Below are 25698 nucleotides of genomic sequence, written 5' to 3'. Positions count from 1 at the left end.
ATCACATGGGTTTTCCCCTACAAACTCAAGTTTACAGGTTGTTTTTCTTGTTTCTCTAAATGCAGTCAATTATTCTCACATTTGTTGAAACCTTCAATCAAACTTTATAGCTTGTTAATTTTACAGAATATCCTTAGAGCAAATAAGATGCAGACAGGAAAGTGAAGTCTTGCTGAGATTATTAAGAAACCTTAAAATAGCCTACAAATCCACAACCAAGGCTGGTAAAAATACAAGCTGTTTGGCTGGTTTTTGAGGTCAATTAGCAATGGGTTAATTATCATCTTCAATGAGTCAAGCCTACAGGATTGGCTATAAGAAACTGAACTCAGATTAAAGTGTTTTCACAAACTGGGAACCTCTAGTTATGCACAACTCACTCTCACAGGAGACTGAAGAGTAGGTAGGACAATTCTGTAGTGGCCAAGGGTGGGTCAGCCTAAGAAGAGGCCTGCCAATTAAAGTTCAGATCCAGGGAATCCTCTGGAGCTGGGAAGACAGGAAATGCTTTATTCACATTCCTAGGGGGAGGGGCTTCCAGGTGGGGAGCAGACTCCAGGGGCAGGGGGAAAGCTGGCCACAAGGATGAACAATCACTGAAGACAGAGGCAACAGTTTACAACAGAGACAGACATTGGCAGCCTACCTGAAGTAGAATTGAATTGAGAGAGGGTGAGAGGGGCAGAGAAAGGAAGAACCAATGCAGGGGCTGAATGACAAAGGGATCAGAGGGAGAGCAGACATGGTTCTTGTGCCAGATGCATATCCTGACAACCCCTGGGCATACTGTCCAAAGGGATCAGCTCAATCAGCATTTATGCTTTCCCTATCCCTGCTATATCCCTCATTTCTATGCAAGACAGTTAAGCCTAGGTCTCTCCCTCAATCCCTTTTGATCCCCATGTCCAGACCCAGCCCTCCCTAATTCTATAGTTGGTTTGGACTAGCTGAAGGTCAGTGGGTCACAAGATGAAATGCTAACATCACTGGCCAACCTGTAGTTGTCACACCATTCCACGTGTCTGGTCCCAACAGCTGTGTTTCCTTCTTAGCAGAGGCAATGCGGACCATTACAAATCAGCTGGCAATGTACAGATAGATGCCTGTTCAGAGTGGTATGCAGCCTGCTCAGGCCACCCATATCCTGCCTTGCTTCCTAGAAAGAAGGGCACGGGAACTGGCAAATGGTTGGATGGGAAGACTTGGGGGCGGGGGGGGGGGGGGGGGGGGGAGAATACGCCAATAGTTTTATTGAAGATTCCAAAAGGTACGGGCACTTGGCTACTGAGAGGGAGATTATGTTCACACTGGAGAGAGCTGGGAGAACAGAGCAGTTGTGGAATACACATTGGCAGTGAGAAGGCAAGTACAGTAGGAAACACAGGTCCATTCTGGAAGAGGCAAGTTGAATACAGGGAGATAGGCTTCACAGTCAGGCTATGAAACTTGAACCTGAGATCAAACCTTAACTGCCACTTACTAGCTGTGTTTCCTTAGACAAGTTACTTAAAGTCTCTGAGCCTCTGTTGCTCAAGTTGTTTGTGATGTTCAAAGGAGATAATGCATAGCCAATATTTAGCGAGGTGCCTTCGGCCCAGTAAGTGCTCAGTAAATAAGTGGCTGTTATTTTCTTTCTTCTTTGCTGTGTCACTCTGCTCGGAGGCGGGAGGGGCACTCTGCCTAACACCACTGAGATGTGTGGAAACCAGACTCAGAGGTAAGGAAGGAAGCCTGGGGCTGGCACACAGCCTAGGGCTGAGGGGAGAGGCCCTGGAATGCTTACCTGCATGTTGAAGCTGCTGAAATACTTTATTCAGAGCTAAGGTATTGGATCCAGGCTGCTGGACAGGCCACTTGGTGGAGGGAGGACCCAGCTCTCCCTAGTTGTCGCTCTTCCTAATTCTCCCAAAAAATTCCTGGACTTAACCAGAGAGGCATGTATGTATTTTATAAGACTCTAGAGAGGCCCTAAGGGTCTGGGCTTTAGGACAAGCACGCCAGCAATGCACACATCAGAAATAAAACCCTGTAGCGAACGTCACAATTGCCTTGCCCACCTGGTCCCTTCATTCTGGGGTGTGTGTGTGGCGTTGTCTTTATTAATAGTACCCTCCTTAAACAAGACCCTGCTGCATCCTTGTTCCAGGCCTCTCAATACAAGAGAAATGATGAGAAAAATTCCCAGTGAGGCATTTTCTACCCACCTGTATTTTCTGAGCTTGGACCTTCTGAACAAAGCCAGAGAGGAGTCTGGGTTCTCTTGGGCAGAGTACCGCTTGCTCTTCTTGAACTGTTCCCTCACAGAGAGAAACTACTCTCTTCTAGAGCGTGAGCTCTGGCTGTACGAGCAAGGTGAATTCTTAACAGTGAGCGCGTCACAGAGAGCAAACTATAGGCAGCAGTGGATTGGACGGGCTGCAGTCCAATCTGCTTCCCCTGCAGAATGCTCTGAAAGTAGCCACCCAAATTGGCAGGATTAGGGGCGGATACTGGCACTGCCAACACAAGCCTTTCAGGTCTGGCTGGCTTCAGCTGGTCTGAAACCTGGAACACAGGCGCTGGGCCCTCACTCAGTGAACCAGCAGGGGAGGCTACGAGCTCAGCCCCTGGGGATGAAAGCCCTTGCATCTGTCTCAGTCTGCAAATATCCAATGCAGTCTGTTTCCCTACTGCCAGTTAGTTTTGGGCCAGGAGCACTGTATCCTGGGCTCTAGTTGCTCTGAGCCACATTCTTATTTGCCTTCTGGACAGGCAGGATCAGGAGACCACCCCTTAGACTGGTGTTTAGGTTCCTTCACCTGATTTACTTCTGGCTTTATTTATTTTATGTGTGTGTGTGAAAAGTCCTTTCTGAGACATTGGTAGCATTCAACACATTTAGTCAACATTCAATTCAACAAACATTTACTAAGTGCCTTACTGTGTGCATTAGACACTATTCTAGGCCCTGAGGATTCAGTAAAGAACAAAGCAAAGTCCTGTGGCTCCAGTGGGGGGGAATGGGGCAGAGGTGTCACCTCAAAGACTCCTCCCCCCACACCCATACATTACCTATAGCACTCAGGAGGGCAGAAGTCTCATTCCTCTTCTCTCAAGGGAAAAGGAAGAGGAAGCCTGAGGGGAAGAGAAGCTCCTTGTAGAGACCTGGCACCCCCTCCTTTATCCCTTTTACACAGAAGGGTCCTGAGGAAGTCAGATGGGGAATTCCCTTGGGTTTAGCCTTGCTACAAGATTAAATTCCAACTTTTCTCAATGCTTTCCGTGATCTGGGCAAGCTCTTTAGCACCCACCCACCCCTCCCACTTGTATATTACCACTCTCACTTCTTGCTATTATTTCCTAATTCTCAACTCCAGGCCCCAGGCAACCTGTTGGATATTCCCCTGCAAGCCATTTGCTCCCCTCTGCACCTCGGAGACTTAACAGATCATTTCCCTAATCTACAGTGACTTCACCTTTATGCAGTCAATTCATTCCCTAATCTTCCTTTAAGTTTGATAAAAAGCGCCCCCCCCTCCCCCACTTTTTTCCCCAAGAAACCTTTTCAAGCCTGCCACTGTCCACACAGTTTTCCTAAGGCTCTAATGTGTGACAGGGACTGTTAGACATTCTGGGCACACAAGAGAAACAAGGCAGATCTTGATTTCACAGAATTTTCAGTCCAGAGGGATTCTGCAGTAACCTGACACTAACCTCTTCCAAATGCACAGTTGTCCCTTTGGCACCTAGAGGCTAGTCCCATACTTCCTTCATCTTCTCTGACCTCACAGCAGCCCTCAACATCGGTATTACTAATATGCCACAGTGTAACTGATCAGTCAGAGCCACACCAGAACCTCAATATCATCTCCCAGTGATCCAACCCTTTCTTGACTATTTCAGGTGGAAAAGGATTCAAGAACCCGAGGAAGCTTTTTAAAACCACCATTACTTAATGTTTAAGAAACAAATAAGTAATTTTTATTATTACCTAACAAATTTCCCCTGTTAACTTTCAATCCAGACCATGCTGTATAAAGGGTCTGCTACTGTCTTGAGTCTACAAGGGGGCTCACTTCCTACCAGGGAACCCATTCCATTTTTTAACTTTTCTAAATTGGTAGAAATGTCTGTCCCTTTTAAACCCATATCTGCCCCCCAGTGCTTCTAATTCTGTCCTCCAGCCACATAAAAAAACTCTAATTCTGCTTCTACATGACTGGTCTCAAATTATTTGAAGTCTGCTGTGTGATACCTTCTCTAGGCTAAACAGTCCCACTTCCTGCAACTGTTCCTCACTTCAACTGTCTCCTAAACATCCTGCTTATTTTTCACTAAGACTTTCACTGAGACTACTGTGTCTCCTGTAGCGAGTGCCCATATGTGAGCTGGCGGCTGGGAACAGAGCGGAACATCTCCTTGTTCCATTCTCGATACCTTGATTCTATGAATAGACTAAAACGACTTTGGTTTTGCTGTTCACCACCTTGCACTAACACATTGTGAGCTTTTAAATCAACAAATTCCCAAATTGTTTTCACATATGTAACTAAATAGTATCTCCCCCACTAAGTGCAAGAACCCCACTAACTAGTTCCTTTTATAACATTCCTTCACTGAGGTCTCCCACATTATAAGAAATGGTATTATTTAGTATTGGGCTGCATGCTACTTGCTATGTGCAGCTGACTTTCTGGATAAGGTTATGGTTATGCATTTATTCTTTCTTATTTGATTTCATCTTGTTATGTACTTCTTTCATTGTAGCCTGTAAAGTTCCCTTTGGATCTTAAATTTGTCATCTGAGAATGTATTCCCTCTCAAGTTCAAGATATCCATAATTTGATCTGTTGATTAGTTTATGCTTATCAATATCTTTTCCCGTTCATCTGTCCTATTTTCTGTCCTAAGTAAGTTTCCTAAGGGCAGACAATGTAATTTGTATGTACATGCACACAGAAAATCTATCTGCAGCATACACTATGGGTATTTGGACAACGTGGATGACTCATCGTGGGAGGCGAATGGCAGCCTCAGGACCTTAGGACAATTCCAGGGGACATGATGATCATGGAGAGGTGCTAACCACATTGTCTACTATCATGCTCCTTGTGTTGTGTTGCACACAGACACCCTGGACAGATTAAGAGATGCTACTTTCTGATTTAGGTGGAGTTCCCCGTGAAGTTTGGGCTCAATAACTTGGGATAGGTGCTCTCTTTTGACAAACTGCTTACAAGAGTTTCTAGTTTGAAATAAGATACCACAAGAAGCCAAGCTCTGGGCACATCACACGTTGCTGTAAGTAGAGGCTGTTGCCCCAGGGTAAGGTATAACACATCTCAGCAAGAGGTGAGACTTACGCTCTTCAAAGCACTGGTGCTATGCTCTTGGAAATATTACACCCATATCTTGAGAATCCCCACAACAAATTAAAAATATAAAAAATACAGAAATTCTCTGAGGTTAGGGCTGAGGTATAAGGTCACTATAAATTGCATTTTCGAGTCCTACATCTAGAGTCCTGAGTTATCAAATGTGGCTAATAGTACCTCACAGTTGGAGACAAGACAAGCTTTGATAACTAAACCTAAAGTCTATTCATAGTTTGAGATGAAGTATAAGTAAGGCAAATGTTGGCACACAGAAGAAGCTAAATAAGTATTAGTTTCCTTTCTTCACCTCTGAATACTAAAAAGCATTATTTTTCAAACCACCTAAATCAGAATCACATAGTGAGCTTGTTAAAATTATAGATTCCTGGACTCTACTTTGGACTAAATAAATTAGTATTTCTGGGGATAGGGCCTTGTACTGTGCACTTTAAATAAGTCTCCCAGGTACTTATGAACACTGAAGTTTCACAATCATTGCTGTAAAAGCTGAAAAGATACGTGGCCACAATTTTGGTCAATTCTTGAAAATGCAACTCCGCTTTAGCTAAGGTACAAAAAATATGACCTTATGTTTTCCATGGCACTTTTAGGATCTATAAAATCCTTAGCACCCTATGAAGCAATTAACTATTACAATTAGATAATGATAACAGAGGTAAGAAAACTGAAACTTGAGTAATGTCAATGAGATCTGAAGCCAGATGCAATGACTTTCTAGTCCAGTGTTCTTGCCACTTCATGAGAGCCGCTTCCTGGGAGAGCACCATTGGGCCTTCTCAGGCATAACAACAAACCTGCTATGTGCTTCATTCATCCTTAAAAGTTCCCAATAACAGCATGGCTGCTACATGCGAGGCACCATGCCAAATGCTTTACATACACCAACTCACCTAATCTCGACAACTCCATGAAGTAGGAAGGGCTGTTATCTCAATTTGGCAGATGAAGAAATCAAGGCACAGACTTGCTCAAGGTTATGCAGTAAGTGGAAGAGCTACAACATGCCTCTTCTCTTAACCAGTGTCCAACTGTCACAGTTCCCCATGGATCTGGACCATTTGCCTGTGCTAGGGACAAAGATGCTCATATCCCACAAGAGGAAAAATCTGATCTAGTACAGAAACTCAAAGGGGGGCAGCCTCGTCCTGGCTGGGTAGCTCAGGTGGTTAGAGTATCGTCCCGATATGTCAAGGTTGAGGGTTTGATTCCCGGTGAGGGCATATAGAAGAATCAACCAATGAATGCATAAGTAAGTGAACAACAAGTCGATATTTCTCTCTCTAAAAAAATCAATAAAAATTTAAAAAACAAAACAAACAAACAAAAAACCAAAGAGGGGCAATCTTGTTGCTGATTTCTGAAGACTGAACTCCTGGGCTGGGTATGCTTTTCTTGGGCAGCTGACAGGCCCAGGTCCAGGGAAAGCACGGTCTAGAGGAAAAGTTCCTTCATGCTCTCCTCACCTGAGCAAGTTACTGAACCTTGTTTGCAAAATACAGATGATCCTGAAGATCCCTTTCCATTCCTAAAGGTTTCTATGATTCTGGGAAGGCATCTTGGAAAGGAGGAGAGGAAAGACAGTTCAGCTCTGCCATTGGCCTTGATGGGGGAGCTGTTCTGTCCTAGGGGACAGTGCCAAGAGCTGGGCTTCGCCTTTTTGGAAGGGTTGATGACTCAGAATCTGTTTCCATAGGAGACAATTCTTGATGGAAAAAGGTGGTATAGGTTCTTCTCATATGATAAGCCACTAAGGAAGACTTGGAGGGTTTTATGGAATCATTAGCACAGAGCTCCCCTCTGGCCACAGAGCAGAGGAAGAAACAGCAGATCAGTTTATAAAGCTCCAGAGTGGAAAATTTCTGTTGGTGTCCAAACTAAGTTTTTGGCTTTCTGTGAAGTTTGGAAAGACTCGGACTGATGTTTTAATCACCTGTTTAGTGTTCTGAAGCCTCTTGTCAGAGGCCTCACTGAGCCCGCTCCAGCAGGCAGTGGGGAGCTGCTGGCTCATGCACCGTGCTCTTTTTTCTGAGCCGTTTCTTTCCCATGGCCATCTCCAACACCCTGGAGCTCCCTCCAGGCCACTTGCAGGGTACAAGCCAAACCTGTGCGTCCCACCGGAGGCTGAGGACAAGCTCTCTGGCTAGCTTCTCACCAGATCTGAAGCCAGGAAAGGCTTCTTAAGAAAAGCCAAGGTGCGAAGAGGTCAAGAGTGGTCTCTGGAGACCAGTCTGCCAGCAACACCTTTGTGGCATGGGATCAGGCTTGCCTTCTAGGAGAATCACCATCTAGACATCCTAAAGCCCTTGGGTATTGATCATGAAAGGAATCCTCACGAGGGAAAAAGAACACTGACCAAACTCAGGTTGGGCATGTTCTAAAAACAGAAACTCATGAGCATGCAAGAAGCCCAGGACAGAGGTTCAGGGTAATGGCAAGTAGAAAAAATAGCATTTTACTTCCTCTGCAGTTTTCACTGGTCACAGCTTCTCGATGGCTGACATATCCCATTTTACTGGGAAAGCTGTGGTGGAGATGAAGTGGTGACTGATGGTTGCTAGGCATTATGTTATTTCATTTGATTATCACAGTAATCCTGTGAGATAGAAAGAGGAAGAGGAAATTGAAGCTCTGAGGAAAGAAATACCCAGTAAGTGGTGAAGCTGGGATTTGAACCTAGATTTGTCTTACTCCAAAGGTCTGTGCTCAGTCCGTTATACTTTGTAGCCTCTTATGAAGGTATTGATACTTTTGGAGATAGGGACCTACTTCAAGTCCTTTTCACTAAAGGATACCCCCCTTGCCCAGGAGCCAAAAGGCCCATCCCCCAAGACAAAATAAACACTTATGACGAATTTGCATTTAAATTAACATAAATCAAATGGGTACTTGGCTAAGTTACAGGCAAGAACAGAGGTACTAATATTAAAAATTCCAGGGGGAAAAAAGGCCATATGTAATACGTTCAACAATAAAGATTAAAAAATAAAAAATAAAATGAGATTACAGACCACATTGGCAAACAAATGGCCTGTTCTGGTTAAACAAATACACCAACCTGAAACGTGAAAAAAAAAATTTCTCACTGCATGTGCCCTAAAAGGAGTTCTATCATTCAGATTTAATTTCCCTGGACACAGTACGGGTAAGACTTCAGTTAATCAGCTGATGAGCTGAATGAATATGGGAAACTAGTCACTGTTGGGTGCCAACTTAAGACCTATGCATGAGTGTCCCCAGAAAGTTATTTGCACTACACAGTGTTGACCTCTGGGTGTATTGTAGAGAGGAAGGTCCATCATAGAGCATGGGGGAAGACAAAGGAAATCAAAGCTTCCTTCTTCCAGCTGGCACACAAAGGTTACATAAACCCATCAATCCCAGAAACTTTTACTGTGCAAAAAACTGCTGTTCATCTGGTAACTCTTGATCTTGGAGGAAGATATGAAGGTGGAGAAGAGAAAGAATAGTTTTTTTTCCTGCCACAGAATTTTCTTTTTCCTTCTCTTTTCTGGTGTTTCCAGGGGAAGCTTCAACTGTCCGCTCTGAGAGTTACCTTCGCTTTGTCTGGCCAGACCACTCCACACATGCCATTGTTCCCTGCCAAGTTATGCCCAAATTCAAGCAGATTAAGCCAACAACATGGCTTTTGATGGAGGAAGGGTGGGGGGGTCTTTCAATGGAACTCTGCTTACTGAGGGAAGAGAGACTCCTATAGTAGTAAATGGCACTTACTGCCTTTTCTCAGTGACCTCAGAGGAACCAGAGGCTACACTTAGAGAGAGATGAGACAGAAGGAAGGGAAAGAGAGGAGACCATGACCAGAGAGGTCTTAAGTCCCACAGGAATAACTGTGAGGACAAGGAAAATGCTGTCTTGTCACGAGGGCAAAATTAACCAGATCCATCTGATTACAACAGAGGGACAGAGGGTGCTGGGATCATGAAAGGGGGCAGAAGCTTACACACCACTGCATACTTGGGGGGATGTAGGAGAAAAATATCTCAAAGCTGATGACAAGGCAGGCAGGAAACTTACATGTCCTGCTGACAGGAAAGAAAGAGTGAAATGCTGGGTCTTCTCTCATCTGCAGGATTTCTAATAGGTGACTGAAGTTCACCCTCTTCCCAAGGATGTGCTGACAGCTGGGAATACTGCCCTTCAGGTCAGGCAGGGCAGGGATCTAGACCTCTCCAGAAGTTCACAAAGAAGTTCAGTAAGGACTCAAACCATGATCCAAAACACAAATGGGACTGCCATTTCCTGTTGGGTTTCCATGCTGTAAAAAACTGGGGGAGAAATGCCAACTACAAAGTGCTCTGTCTTATGTGGAAAATTGAGTATGCAATGTATCCAGCTCTAGGTTTTGACTTGTAAATCTAAGTGAGAACTAGTTGCTAGCTGCTAGAGGGTTATAGTGTTAAAGAGACATTCCACCACCCAATCTGCCAGCCTTTCTGCTCACTGTCCATGGACTTCTAGGGAGCTGATGACAAAATTGTCTTGGGTCTGTGTAGGAAGGGCAGTCTCGGGCTTTGGCAGTTCCTCCTGGACCCCACATCACTGTCCTGTGTTCTGAAACAGCTCTGATGGAACAAGCCATCTGTGAAGGTTATTTAGTTTGGAACTGGAATAGGGTGAGGATGTGGAAAAAGTAAACTGAGCAGCCAAAGGATAGGGAGAGGGGGAGAGAGAGAGAGAGCGAGCAGGTGGCATGTTCATGGGACTGACTATGTGCCAGGGCTAAGTGGGTGGGATCGCAGAAAGGAATGGTGTCGAAAGAAGGCCAGCCCAGGAAGCACTGGAATGCCCAGGACAGCATGATTTTATTTTCAAAGTGGTGTTTTGCTATTCTCCTTCAAGAGTACACAGATTCTCACTTGAGGGTTTCCATTATAGGAGAATCCTTGGAATAATGCCTTGCCTTCAGGAAAATGCCCGAATCTTGCCTAATTTCTTGCGGAGTCTGAACATAGTCTAAAACGCAAATCCAACAAGCGTTTTTTGTTTGTTTGGTTTTTTCACATCCAAAGCCACAGATAATACCAACAACTGAGAGGGTAAAAACTGAAGATAGTAGAGATTATGAGAAAATCCTTACGAATTACAGAAAACAGCAATAGAAATTGTAGGATAATCTGGGAAGATATATTGGAATTTGGTGTAAACTGGATTATAACTGGTTGTTTCTTTGGAGTCTTAACAGCCCCCTCCACTTATTATGAAGAACAGACATGTTGAAGAGACTTTTATTTTTACAATCTCGGCATTTTCACTTATGTTATCTCATTTAATCCTTACTGAAATCTTACAAAGGTACTATTGTCACCCCCATTTTACATTGAGTAAACTCAAGCCCAGACAGAATAACTTATATGGACATTTCTTATGAACAGAACAGAGCATGAGGACTATGACTTTTATTCAGATCAGAGAGATGTATTTTTCTGCAGGTCATTCTGGCAAAATGGCATTAGAGTTTATGGTATCTCATCTGGTCCATTCCTGATCACCAACCCTATATAGTATATCCTCATAGGATTTGAAAAATAAATAAAAAAGCTGCTGTTAGAATATATTTCTGATTATTTATTAAATCTTTCCAAGTTATTAGACTAAGAACAGGGATAGAGACAGCCAGCCGGTAACTAGGAACACTGCTTGCTCTACTTTCGGAGCACACACACAGAACGACATGCAAACAATTACAGTGTCTTCCCTTATCCGCGATTTTACTTCCTGCAGTTTCAGTTACTCTTGGTCAACCGTGGTCCAAAATTATTAAATAAAAGATTCCAGAAGCAAACAATTGATAATTAAGTTAAATTGTGACCATTCTGAGTAGCATGATGAAATCTCATGCTGTCCTGCTATGTCCTGCCTGGGGTGTGAATCATCCCTTTGTCCACTGTATCCATGCCAGATACCCAACCTGCCTATTATTCACTTAGTAGCTGTCTCAGTTATCAGACTGACTGTCCCGGTATCACAGTGCTTCTGTACAAGTAACCCCTATTTTATGTAATAATGGCACCAAAGTACAAGAGGATGTTAAACTTTATCATAGGTATGTAGGCAGAGAAAAAAATAGTATATATAGGGTCCAGTACAATCCTCACTTTCAGGCATCCACTGTGGGTCTTGGAATGAATCCCCTGTGGATAATGGGCGACTACTGTATAAACTTTGTTAAAGTACAGTTTCAGTGCTTCAAACTGATAAGAAAGAGAAAATTTCTGTACCAGCCCGTACTAGGGAAGCCTATACACACAGCCTAAACTATCTTTTTTATTGACCATAAGAGCTAAAAGCTGTCACCGAATTCTGTTATTTAGGCTAAAGTCACTCTTGCTGCTGACAAAGCAGAAAAGAAGTTTAACGATAGCTTCTCTTCTAGGGGGTAATGAAGATATGGAGTCACCTTGGCTTCCAGTACCAGCCAAAACGAAGCTGCTTATACATGTGTTTACACACATGGCACATGTTAAAAACAAACCAACAGTACAAGTGGCTGAATTTTAGAAACAAAATCTCACTTCTGGTTTCTAGAACCTCTGTTCCCCAGCCCCATGCCAGTTTCTGGTATGTCCTTCAGAGATATGTATCATACACTGTCATATACAATTAAGTATGGGCTCTTCCTATACCTTATAAATACAAATGGTGATACACATTGCCATTTTTAAAACTTGACGGCGTTATCTTAGAGATTATCAACACCACTGTGAAGCACACTTCATACCAAATGCTAAAGGTCATCAACAATAAGGTTCTGGAACAGATCCAGAAATCCTAATGTGTTTACTGCAACAGTTTCTCTGTACTGGGGGGACTGGAAAACCTAGCAAAGAAAAGCAGACAGGAGCAAATCAGTCAAGTCCATCACTCATCATCAGGTCCAACAGGCCTGATCAGCAACAACAGTCCCCTCAACCAGGCAGGGTTTCAAATGACAAAAAGCTGGGCAAGAGGGGCTGCATTTACATGTCAAAAAAGAATATGAAAAGTGTAAGTATGTGCTCCAGTCTGCATGCTGCCCAGAAAGAACTCCCACATCAAAGAGTCTTCAACAAATTTGAAGGCTAGAAACAAACACTGCAACATGAATATTAAACTGTTAATTCTATCACTATGTGTAAGCCAGGTGCCTTGTACATCTGAAGGCTCAGGCACCATCTGCAAGTGCCAGTCTCCCTCTTGGGAACCATATGCAGCTACCACGGAATAGAAAGTAAAGCATTGCCCTAGCTGGTTTGGCTCAGTGGATAGAGCCTCGGCCTTGGACTGAAGGGTTCAAGGTTCAATTCTGGTCAAGGGCACATGCCTGGGTTGTGGGCTCGGTCCCCAGTAGGGGGCGTGCAGAAGGCAGCCAATGGATTATTCTCTCTCTCTCTCATCTTCCTCTTCCTTCCTCTCTGAAATCAATAATTATATACATAAAGAAAAGCATTTATGGTGTTTTAGGCTGATCTCACAGTCTGAGGATCTACCGTGTAACAGTACCCTATTCCAAGCAGGGTATAACTCTTTGCTTCCTAGACTGTACTTCCTGAAACGTTTTAAGGTATTCCACTGAATTCATTCAAGAAATATTTATTAAGTAACTGCTATGTGGTAGGCCGTATTCAAGGAACTAGGAATACAGCACTCAATAAAACAATGCTCCTGATGTTATGGCACTTAACATTCTTGTGAAACTGAGAAACAAATAAGCAAATAAATACAGGACAAGTAATGGGAAGTACTATAAAAAAGTAGGGTAAGAGGGACAGAGAGTAACAAGGTTGGGGAGAGTATTGCTATCCTATATAATAAAAAGCTAATATGCAAATTGATCGAACGGCGGAACGACCGATTGCTATGATGCGCACTGACCACCAGGGGGGCAGATGCTCAACACAGGAGCTGCCCCCTGGTGGTCAGTGCGCTCCCACAGGGGGACCACCACTCAGCCAGAAGCCCTGAGCTGGGCTCACGGCTGGTGAGCACAGCGGCGGTGGCAGGAGCCTCTCCCACCTCCGAGGCAGCGCTAAGGCTGTCCGACTGCCAGCTTAGGCCCACTCACCACAGGGAGCAGGCCTAAGCCGGCAGTCGGACATCTTCCGAAGGCTCCCGGACTGAGGGACCCCCTCTGAGTGCATGAATTTCGTGCACCAGGCCTCTAGTTTATATAAGATGGACAGGGAAAGGTTCTTGGATAATATGCTGCTTGATCAGATGTGAAGGAGTGAACCACAAAGCAGAGAGGGCCTTCTAAAGTAGGTAGCCGGAGTGCCAGGGAGCCCTTTCTCTCCTAGGAGGGCTTGCCAGCTATGTGCAGTATGAGGAAAGGCAAACAGGCTCTTCTAGCCCAGCCAGGGGAAAGAAGAGGCCTTGGAGAGTTTATGTAGCTTGCATGGCCTCCATGCAGTTTCTGGATATTTTCCATCACAGATGAGAGTTTTATGTTGAATTTTAAATTGACCACAAATATTTAACTTCTCTGGACCACAAATGCAGTATCTTCTCTGTGGCTTAGCTGGCACCAAGTACATATTTACGAATCTCTATATGTCTGCCTGTTATTTAAATTTCTTACAGAAGTGCCAAAGTCTTTAGTTGTGATTTATCCCCTCCCACTCCATATTGGGTCAGAACCTGATCAGGCCTAATTCTTGGAGAAAGGAGGTATCTTTACATTTGGAGCTTAGGGTCTTCTTAGTTAAATTTCCTATTACTGATTTCCTATTTAAAAAATATAAATTAGGAAAAAAAATCACTTGAGGGTCTGTCCCAAGATCTTGTACTTAAATTAGAATATAAAAACTTTAACATTTTTCTGAGCCCTAACTTGTTTGGCTCAGTGGATAGAGTGTCAGCCTGTGGAGTGAAAGGTCCCAGGTTCGATTCTGGTCAAGGGCACATGCCTGGCTTGCAGGCTCAATCCCCAGTAGGGGGTGTGCAGGAGGCAGCTGATCAATGATTCTCTCTCAACATTGATGTTTCTATATCTCTCTCCCTCTCCCTTCCTCTCTGAAATCAATAAAAAATATATTAAAAATATTTTCTTCTGAATAAAAAATGAAATAGAACATCTTTATACTTTAGCTACAAATAAACAAAACAAATAAACAAAAACTTGTAAATGTGTACTCTTATTTACTGCTTACTAATTCCTGAGACTTTTAACCAGCACTGGAGTTACAAAGAATATAGGAAATAGTCCCTGCTTCTCAGCTGGGTCTCTGACAAGCTAAATTGGGAAAGGGCTCTAGCTGAAGAGCACAAACTGGGTCATCCCTAATCCCAGAGTCAGTTTCTCTTCCCAGTGGCAAGAGAGCCATGTGGCATTTATTATCAAATAAAGGCATTCAAAATAATCACTCCTACCCCATTCTGGGTATCTATCACTGTCCTATCTTTCTCAGTGCAGCTTACGGCACCTTTGGGCTATGGTTCTACTCATATTCAGGCTGCAGGGGTGAGGGTAGAGGAGATACGAAGCTGAAGAGTTGACTCAATACAGGAAGACTTGAGGGGTATCTTCATGAATACTGAATTTCCTGAATCTACAGGAGAGTAGCAGAGCTACTCATTATGAAGTAACAAGTCACACAGATTTAAATCCATGCAAGCACATTTTAAGAACAATGCTCACCTTAATAAAATGAACAATGACTTTCAAAGTATTCAACTTGGAAAGCTAGACACTCAATTTTTATTTATTTTTATTTTTTATTTTTTTAAAAAAATATATTTTATTGATTTTTTACAGAGAGGAAGGGAGAGGGACAGAGAGCTAGAAACATCGATGAGAGAGAAACATCGATCAGCTGCCTCCTGCACACCTCCCACTGGGGATGTGCCCGCAACCAAGGTACATGCCCTTGACCGGAATCGAACCTGGGACCCTTTAGTCGGCAGGCTGACGCTCTATTCACTGAGCCAAACCGGTTAGGGCTAGACACTCAATTTTTAAAAAAACTAGCACTGACTTGTAGTTTAAATGGCTTTAAGTACATGCTTCTAGCTATTTTGTCCACCCTTCTAGTTTTCCATTGAAATTACAGGGGTGGGGGTGGGGGGAGAATGAAGAAAGCATATATTGGTACCAGGCAACCACATACCAGAAACTATGAGGAATTTTCTGCAAGACAAACTGCAGATGGGACTGGAATGAGGAAAATGACAACTGATGTTCAACCCTTTGCCTGCCTGATGAGTACGTAGATGATACCGTAGCAGCAGTACCCCACTAATGCTCTTATCCGGGAGCAACTAGGACAAGAACCAAAGTGGGTGTGGCACACGTAGAAAGGCACAACAGGATCCCACCAGGGTATCCGAAGAAACTTAGCAGTTGCTGACTTACAATTGGTGTCGGGTGCCCACATGAGGCAGAAGAAAGACAAAGTTGAGGCTGGCTTCTAAAATAGGGGGAAACCCCCCCAAAATAAGAACAGTAAACCTGGTCTACTCTAGGAAACAGAGTGTTTAGCTCCTTGCCATGACTATCTCTAGCTCTAGTTTCCTTTCCACCCTCCTCTAGGAGAGTTTAATACCAGCAGTGTAAATCAAAGGTTCCTCTTTTCCCTTTATCTGCACCTGAAAATCTTTTTATTTTTTCTTTTTAAAATATATTTTATTGATTTTTTACAGAGAGGAAGGGAGAGAGACAGAGAGCGAGAAACATCGATCAGCTGCCTCCTGCACACTCCCCACCGGAGATGTGCCCGCAACCAAGGCACATGCCCCTGACCGGAATCGAACTTGGGACCTTTCAGTCCGCAGGCCGACGCTCTATCCACTGAGCCAAACCGGTTACGGCTGCACCTGAAAATCTTAACAGAGACATATCTAAGCTCTCAATAGGAATAGTTTAGACTGCTCCAATAAGGATGAAAAAAAAATCACCTAACATGAAAAGGTATTACAAGGGAATAGAAGGATACTTACCAAAGAATAGGTAAATATTTACCTAGAAGAGTCACTGTGAAAAGTTTGGAATTTTTAAAAAAATCCTCATCTGAGGCTACGTTGTGTTTTAATTGATTTTGAGAGAGAGAGAAAGGGGGGGGGGGGGGAGAAGAGGAGAGAGAGAGAGAGAGAGAGAGAAAGAGAGAGAGAGAGAGAGAGAAACCAGTAATGTGAGAAAGAAACATTGATTGGTTGCCTCCCATACATGCCCCGACGAGAGATCAAACCTGCAACCTAGGTATGTGCCCTGATCAAGGATCAAACCTGCAACCTTCTGGTGTATGGGACAATAATACTCCAAGCAACTGAGCCACCTGGCCAGGACAAGTTTGGAAACTTTTAATACTCAACAATAATGGCACAAGGACAGATAAACAGACCACCGGAGCAGAACAGAAAGTCTAGAAATAAACCCAAACATATATAATCACCTGACTACGACAAGGCACCATTGTAGTTCAGTGGGTAAAACTAATCTTGTAATAAATCATGCTTCATCAACTGGCTATCTGTATGGGAAAAGATTAACCTTGCCTCTACATCATGCCATAAACAAAAATTAATTTGAGATGGATTACAGACCTAAATGTGAAAGGAAAAATAACTTCTAGAAGAAAAAAATAGAGTATCTTTATGATCTTGGAGTAGGCAAATATTTCTTAAATAGGACACAAAACACTAACCATAATAGAAGAATAATGATAAATTTGACTTCATTAAAATTAAGAACTTGTGTTCATCTAAGACACCATTAGGAGTGAAAACATGAGCACAGACTGAAGAAGATCTCTTCAATCTACTAGTATATATCCAACACAGAACTTATATTCAGAATATTTAAAAAATTCTATAAATCAAGGAAGACCAATCACTCAAGGGAAATAAACAAAAGTCAGGAAAGAGCACACGACTAATGAGGATCTCTCAAGGGCCAATAGCAGAAGTAAAGGTATAACATCATTATTCACCTGGGAAATGGAGATTAAAATCACAATGAGATACACACCTAGCAGATAGGCTAAAATGAAAATTAAAACCAAGGTTGGTAAAGATGTGGAGCAAGTGAAACTCTCATATACTGCAGATGCTCATGTATATTGGTACAATCACCTTGGAAATCCATTTGGCAGTGTCTACTGAAGTCAAACATATACCTCCTTATGATCTAACAATCCCATTCCTAGGTATATATCAAAGAGAAATAAGAGCATATGTCCACCAAAAGACATATAAAAAATGTTCATGGCAGCGTTATTCATAATAGCCAAGACTGGTAAAAGAAATGAACTTTCATTAATAGTAGAATAAATTGTGGTATATTCATACAACAAAACAATACACAGAAGTAATGAACAATAAAACTACTCTCACATGCAACAACATGGACGATCTCTCACAGATGGTATTGAACAAAAGAAGCCAGATACAAAGGATATGTACTATGATTCCATTTATACAGGGGTTGGAAAAAGTAGATTTACAGTTGTGAGTACGCAAAACACAGAGTTAATATTGTAATGATCATAACCCGTATCTCTCTTTCTATACAAACAACTGTAAACCTACTTTTGCCCCTGTATACAATTAAAAAACAGGCAAAACTGATCATGACTGAGGTTTAGAATACCAGTTACATGTGTGAAGGACAGTTTTAAGGACAGTGTAAAGAAGCCTGCCGGGATGTCATAGTATTCTGTATCTTGATCTGGGTGACAGTTGGCATTAAATATAACCACATATTAAAATGTACTGAGCTTAAACTTAAAAGACTAGTACACATTACTTTAAAAGGTTAAAAAATTTTTAAAAAACATAGCAAACTGCATTTCAACCTAGATTAGGCAGTCAGATGAAAAAATAGTCAAGAAAAACTATAGGTAAGGCAGTACTAGTAAGCAGCAGTTAAATACAAAAGAAAACTGAATTAGTCAAGTGGATAACTTGCTTCAGCCTCATCTATAACACAGAAGAAAAAACGGAGATAAAAATAAGAAAATTTTTTAAAAGTTAAGAAATGTAAAAACAGAACCCTAATCTTTAAAAGCTATTCCAGAAAGATTAAGACTGAGAAAAGAGCAATACTTTTAAAAAATGAGAAAGAAAAAAAATGAAAAGGAAACTTCCCTGAGTGAAAGAGATTTAAATCCTGAACTTTTAAAGTGCATGTTAAGAAACTTAGTAACAAGAGACTAACATCTTCATTAGGGATGGCAAAAAGGTGTGTTTTTTCTTTCGGGGGAAGGGGTATTTTCTTTTAAGAAATGTGAGGCTTCATCTGTGTTCAATGGGAAAGAGTGCGATGATCAATGAGTAATGCTTGTCTTTTGCACAGAATGAATGCACACCTGTCAGACAATTGCCACCCTTGACCCACAGGTTCAGTCTTTAATTTCTAAGCATAATGAGAAAAAATAATGCTGTGAACATTCACACACACACACACACACACACACACACACACACACCCTGATGGGTCTCAGACTTTTCTGTCCCCAATTAGCTATTAATGTAGAAGGGCAAAAGACATTCTCAGATAAACTTAGAAAGATAAAAATTTTTCTTTCAGGGGAAAAAAATCACTTAAATATGGCCGAAACTGGTTTGGCTCAGTGGATAGAGCGTCGGCCTGTGGACTGAAGGGTCCCGGGTTCGATTCCGGTCAAGGGCATGTACCTGGGTTGCGGGCACATCCCCAGTGGGGGATGTGCAGGAGGCAGCTGATCGATGTTTCTCTCTCATCGATGTTTCTAACTCTCTATCTCTCTCCCTTCCTCTCTGTAAAAAACCAATAAAATATATTTAAAAAAAAAAATCACTTAAATATGTATTCAACATTTAACACAGTAGAGCAAAGTATATATATATATATATATGTATATATATATACATATATATATATACACACACACATATATATGTATGTATATATATGTATTTTAAAAAGCAAGAATATTGTTTAAAAAAGCAAGAACATCTTCAACAAATAAATGGTATAACAACTAGGGAGGTGGGGAAACTGTTATACACTGAAAGAGTTTTAAGAGACATATCAGCCAAATACAAGGTATGTAGAGCTTGCTTAAATCTTAATACTGATGGGTTCATTGAGAAATGGCATTTTGGGGTAAGCTGGACAATTTTAAAATGGACTATATGATATTGATAAGTTATTAAGCCCTGGCTGGTGTTGCTTTGTGGTTAGAGCTTTGGCCCAAGCACCAAAGGGTCATGGGTTTGATTCCTGGTCAAGGACAGATACCTGGGATGCAGGTTCGATCCGTGGCGCTGGTCAGGGGCAACCAATCATTGTGTCTCTCTCACTTTGATGTTTCCTTCCCTCCCTCTCTCCTTCGCTACCTTCCTCTCCTTCGCTACCTCTTCTCTCCCTCCCTTCCACTCCATGAAAATCAATGAAAAAAATATTCTCGGGTGAGTATTAAAAAGAAAAATTATTAATTTTGACATGTATAATTAGGTTATGGAGGTCATGCTAAGGGAAGAAGCCTTACAAGTTAGCGATACCTACTGAAATGTTTTCAATATGATGAATGGAATTTGATTTAAAACCTCCACGTACAAAAATCTGGCTGGGGGACAAGGAGAACGATTTTTAAAAATATTGGCAAAATGTTGATCACTGTTCAAGCTACATAGTGATTCATTATACTATTCTATTTACTTTTCTTGTATATTTGAAAATTCCAATAGTAAAAAATAACAAAACCAAAGTAACAGCAAAAAACATCAGAAAACCCCACAAAACCCAAGAGTAAAAACAGATACACATGCAGAGACCGGTTTGGCACAGTGGATAGAGCGTTGGCCTGCGGACTGAAGGGTCCCAGGTTCGATTCCGGTCAAGGGCATGTACCTGGGTTGCGGGCACATCCCCAGTAGGAGATGCGCAGGAGGCAGCTGATCGATGTTTCTCTCTCATCGATGTTTCTAACTCTGTATCTCTCTCCCTTCCTCTCTGTAAAAAAATCAATAAAATATATTAAAAAACAACAACAAAACAGATACACTGTATTAAACAAATGGCAAAAAAGCAGAGAGTAAAAGATATTTAATTCTATATAAGTGATGTTAACAGTATTCTGAAACAGTGAAAATGTCAAACGTTATTCTTCAAAGAAAAGGTAAACAATGTACATACCACAGTATAAAAATATTTAATGACAATAGGGTTGAGAGTGTACAGTGATTAATCTAGAAACTACAGCATGGGTTTGAATTATTGGATGTGTGACTTTAGGTAAAGTGCTTCTTAATCTTTTTAGGGTCTCAGTTTCTTTATCTGTAAAATGGGGATAATAACAGTACTTATCCCAGGTAGAATTGTTGTGAAGATTAAAACTGATACATTGTAAGCCTTTAATAAATAAGGACTACTGCCTAATATCTCACTAATATCTATAAAAACTAAGAAATTAGGCCCGGCCAGATAGCTCAGTTTGTTAAAGCATTGTCTCAATATGCCAAGGTTGCAGGTTCCATCCCTGGTCAGGGCACATACAAGAATCAACCAATAAGTGCATAAATAAGTGGAATAACAAATTGATCTCTCTCTCTCCCTTTCTCTCTCCCTTTCTCAAATCAATTAAGAAAAAAACAACCCTAAAAAATTAGAAGAGTGGTGAGAGAAGACAGTATCCTAAATTTATGCATGGGGAGGTATGGCAGAAACTACTAGTTGTTTTCCATTATTTGTTCTCCTTTTCTTCCTCTGTAATGGAAAACTTGTTATTGCTACCTAGAATAAAAATATATCCTAGTCTACATTGCAACTAGGTTTGGCCATGTGACTCAGTTCTGGCCAAGAGAATGTAGGCAGAAGTATGTACAAACTACCAGGATAGGTCCTTAAAGAGAGAGGTGTCTTTAAAAAAAATTTTTTTTAATTGCATTCCTTCTTTAACTGTTTCTACTCCCCACAGGCTTGTATGCAGATTAAATGGCTGACATTCCAACCGCTATCTTAGACTATGAGGAGTCCTTGGAAATAAAAGCCATGTACAACAGAGCAACGGAACAGAAAGAACCTCAGTCTGTGACACTACTGAGTGCCAAATTAGAAAATCTCTCAACTTGTTTTACTTGAGGGAAAGCTATTTCTATCTTATTTAACTTACTGTTATTTTAGGATTTTTTGTTTCTTGCAGCTGAACATAAACTTAACCAAAATGAAAAAATATTATATTGTTTAATTCTATTGGAAAAGCAAAGACAAATAATTAAAAATATTTCATTTTAAAGATAAGCAAGTGAAATTAAAGAATCATTGATTGGCTTTGGCTGCCTCCTGCACACCACCCCCCGCCCTCTGGGGATCGAGCCTGTAACCCGGGCATGTGCCTTGACTGGGAATTGAACTGTGACCTCCTAGTTCATAGGATGACGATCAACCCACTGATCCACACCGCCGACCTGAATTTTGCACTTTAAATGATTAAATTTATGTCATACAAAGTTCATCTCAATAAAAAACAAATTTTTTAAAAATTTGTTTACAGATTTTTAGGGAGAGAGGGGAGAGAGAAGAGAAACATCAGTTTGTTGTCCCACTTATTCATGCACTCATTGATTCTTATATGTGCCCTGACCGGGGATCAAACCCACAACATTGGTGTGTGGGTACAATGCTCTAACCAAATGAGCTACTCAGCCAGAGCTCAATAAAAAATTTTTAAAAATGCAATGTGTACATAGAGTTTAGAAGAGATATACCTAAAACAACGAATTTTTTTTAAAAAGGGGGTGGGGTGGATAGGCTGAAATTTATTAGGCAAAGACAAATACCAAAACAAAATAAAAAACCAAAGTAGGATTTAAGGCAAGAGTGAACTGAAATGAAAATAGAGAAAAAACAACAACCACAAAACACCCTGTGGAATACAAGAAGAAACTGACAAGAACACAACTGTAGTGGCAGACTAATAACACTTTCAGTCTTTAACATATCAAGCAGGTAAAAATAATACAGACTATTAGAATAGTGTTGTTATTCAAGAGCTATATGTTGAATTTTGTATATTATAAAAATACATTCTCAAAATTCATTATACATCTTTTAAAATTAAGTATTAGGTTATAGAATTTTAAAAAATATCCAAAAGTAGAAATTAATAATAAAAGTTTTAAGAAATTCAACTTCAAAAAATAAAACTCTTTCAAATAAGTTTAGAATCAAAGAGAAAAATCAAAATAATAAAGACCATTGAGAAAACCATCATTAGAATAGTACACATGTAAATGGATTAGAATGTAGCCAAAGTATTAATAATGGCATATTTAAAGCCATAAAACTTTTAAGTACACTAGTAAAAATGAATAAACAGAAGATCCAACAGAAGCAGAACAAAACAAGCTTAAGAAAAATAAAAGGAAGAAAATAAGATAAAAATTAATTTATTAAACAATAAATATAATGACTAGTTTTTTATAACTAAAAAATGTAAGTTGCTAACAAATTTAAGAAAAATATTGGAAAACAAAGAAATAAAGATTTTAGAGAAATGAGTCATTAACAAAATTGACACATGAAATGATGGGAATGTTCCATATCATGATTGTGGTGGTGTTTATACTACTGTATATTTTTTTCAAAACTTATCCAATTGAACACTTAAAATTGGAAAATTATTTATATATATCTGTTATGTCCCAACAATTCTGCCACAAAATTTGACATAAGAGCTAAAATATTTGAAAAGACTAATAAGGGAAGAAACAGAAAAAGGAGGCGCCAACATTTTTCTTCCTAAAGATGCCTTTATAGGTGAGTTCCTTCAGTTCATTCACATATTCAGTTAATAAATATTTATTAGTGGTATGGAGGAGGGATTTATTCTCCAGGAACTGTTATTGAGCACTGGGGATTAATACAGTAAATAAAAACAAGGTTTTTACATTTTAGTGAGGGAAAATAAGCATAACAAAACAAAACAAAAACCAATTGTCAGGTGATGGTAAGTACTAAAAAGAAAAATAAAGTACAGTAAGGGGCAGAGAGTGCCTGGGTAGAGTGCTCATTTCAATAACTCTCTGGTAAAGAAATTTCTGGTAAGGCTGACTCCTGATCTGAAGGACATTAGAAAGTAAGCGATGCAGAGGGATAACAGTGAATGCAGCAGAACAGAAGTGCAAAGGTCCAGAGGCATAAAGTATCTGGCAGGACTAAAGAATGAGTAGGCTTGTTTGGCCAGTGAAGAATAAGTGAACAAGAGAGTGACAAGAGATGAAGTCAGAAAGGAAGTAAACCTAGGTCAGGTCTTGATGTTTTTTTTTTCTGAAAGAGATAGGAATCCTTTAAAGCAGTGGTTCTCAACCTTCCTAATGCCGCGACCCTTTAATACAGTTCCTCATGTTGTGGTGACCCCCAACCATAAAATTATTTTCGTTGCTACTTCATAACTGTAATTTTGCTACTGTTATGAATCGTAATGTAAATATCTGATATGCAGGATGTATTTTCATTGTTACAAATTGAACATAATTAAAGCATAGTGATTAATCACGAAAACAATATGTAATTATATATGTGTTTTCCAATGGTCTTAGGCGACCCCTGTGAAAGGGTCATTCGACCCCCAAAGGGATTGCGACCCACAGGTTGAGAACCGCTGCTTTAAAGGGACTTACTAGAGCAGTTGTGTCAAATAACCCCATTTACATCTTAAAAGATCACTCTAGCTAGCTGCTGTGTTGAAACTAGATTGAAGGCGGGGCAAATAGTAAGAACAAGCCTACATACAGTAAATAATACTGTAAGCAAGAGAAAGTAACACTGGACTATGGTGGTGCTCGTGGAAATGATGAAATGGCTGGATTATATATTTCAAAGGTAGAGAGTTATGATTGTTGAGACACTGAAGGTAGAGTATGAACAGAGTCAAGAATGATTTTTAAGCCCTGGCTGGTGTGGATCCGTTGGCTGGAGCTTTGTAAAGGTTATTGGGCACATACCCAGGTTGCAGGTTCGATCCCCGGTCAGGGTGCATACAGGAGGCAACAGATCGATGCTTCTCTCTCACATCAATGTTCCTCTCTTCATCAATGTTTCTCTCTCTCTCCCCACTCTCTGTCCCTCTACCTTCCTTTCTCTCTAAAATAAATATAAAAAAAAGAATAATTTTTTAAAGTAATAAACACTTTCCAGATCACAAAAAGAAAAGTCGCTTCCCATTTAAAAAAATAAAGTCAGCACATACTCAAATACCCAAAGGGGGAAAAAACCAGCAAAGGCAGAAAACACAGGATACGCCCAATATGGAAATAGATGTAAACATCTTAAGTAAAATAACAGCAAATCAAATTTAGCACACCATTAAAATACAAGTATTCTGAGTCCAAATATATTAGAAAATATATTAACTTATTATATCACATAAATTAAAGAATAAATTATTTTAACAGTTACTGAAAGGCGTTTGTTAAAACTTCAGAATACTTTTTATTCTAAGCAAAGACTCAGTAAATTAAAATAGAAAGACCCTTACTATCTATGCCATTTAGAACAGAACAACATAGAAATGTTTAAAATACTAAATATTCCTATTAAAATAAACTAGAAAAGAATTCCTACTCTCAGCATTATTATTTAATGCTTCGAAAAGTTTCAAAGCAATGAAGCAGAAATCAGAGAAATTACATTAGCTTTATTTGAAGTTAATATACTCAAAAAATTCAAAATGATAATAAGAGAGTTTGATATGATGGCTGGATATAAATATGTACGTAAGTTAGCTTTTTCCAAGTACTATTCAGAAGGTGTAATGGAAAAAAAGTTCCATTAATTATAGCAAGAAAATTAATGAAAAAATATGAGACACATAAAAGAACTGATATGCAGCGAACACTTTGTTTTAATAAGAAAATCTTTAACAATGTCAAATTTTTTTAAAAAAATTGTGAATGCAGTTCCAATCAAAATATCATGAGGAGTGGTAACTTCTGCAGCACATATACTCAAATTGGAATGATACTGAGATCAGCATGGTATTGCACAAAATTGACACATAAATTTGTGAAGTGTCCCACATTTTTTAATGAATATTTGAGAACTGCTAAGAGAGTAGATCTTAAAAGTTCCCATCACAACAACAACAACAAATTGTAATTGTGTGGTGATAGCCGTTTACTAGACTTATTGTGGTGATCATTTTGCAATATATACATACATCAAATCATGTTGTATATCTGAAGCTTAAATATAAAGTTGTAGGTCAATTATATCTCAAAAAAGACAATTAGAATTTCTTTTTAATTGGGGGGGGGAGGGTAAAGGGACTTAAAATTACTCTGAAGTTTGCATAAAGCATAAATAGGTGAGAAAAGTATCAAAACATATTACAAAGCTATAGTAACTAAA

General features: G+C 40.3%; 1 protein-coding gene and 1 non-coding gene across 2 annotated transcripts in view; one reads left to right on the top strand and one right to left on the bottom strand.

Annotated features, from left to right (window-relative positions):
• Nucleotides 1-25698, bottom strand: part of SMG6 (SMG6 nonsense mediated mRNA decay factor) — a 214971-nt gene that overhangs the window by 28659 nt on the left and 160614 nt on the right. The gene's annotated exons all lie outside the window — the stretch shown is intronic.
• LOC138995206 (U6 spliceosomal RNA) lies at nucleotides 25271-25373 on the top strand. Its single transcript, XR_011468539.1, has one exon. It is a non-coding gene; the product is annotated as a U6 spliceosomal RNA (small nuclear RNA).

Source organism: Myotis yumanensis, unplaced genomic scaffold, assembly GCF_028538775.1.
Source record: "Myotis yumanensis isolate MYYU_CA2020_CCGP unplaced genomic scaffold, mMyoYum1.0.hap1 SCAF_16, whole genome shotgun sequence".
NCBI lineage: Eukaryota > Metazoa > Chordata > Mammalia > Chiroptera > Vespertilionidae > Myotis > Myotis yumanensis.
Note: the sequence above shows the minus strand (reverse complement) of the source record. Positions and strands in the feature narration are given on the sequence as shown.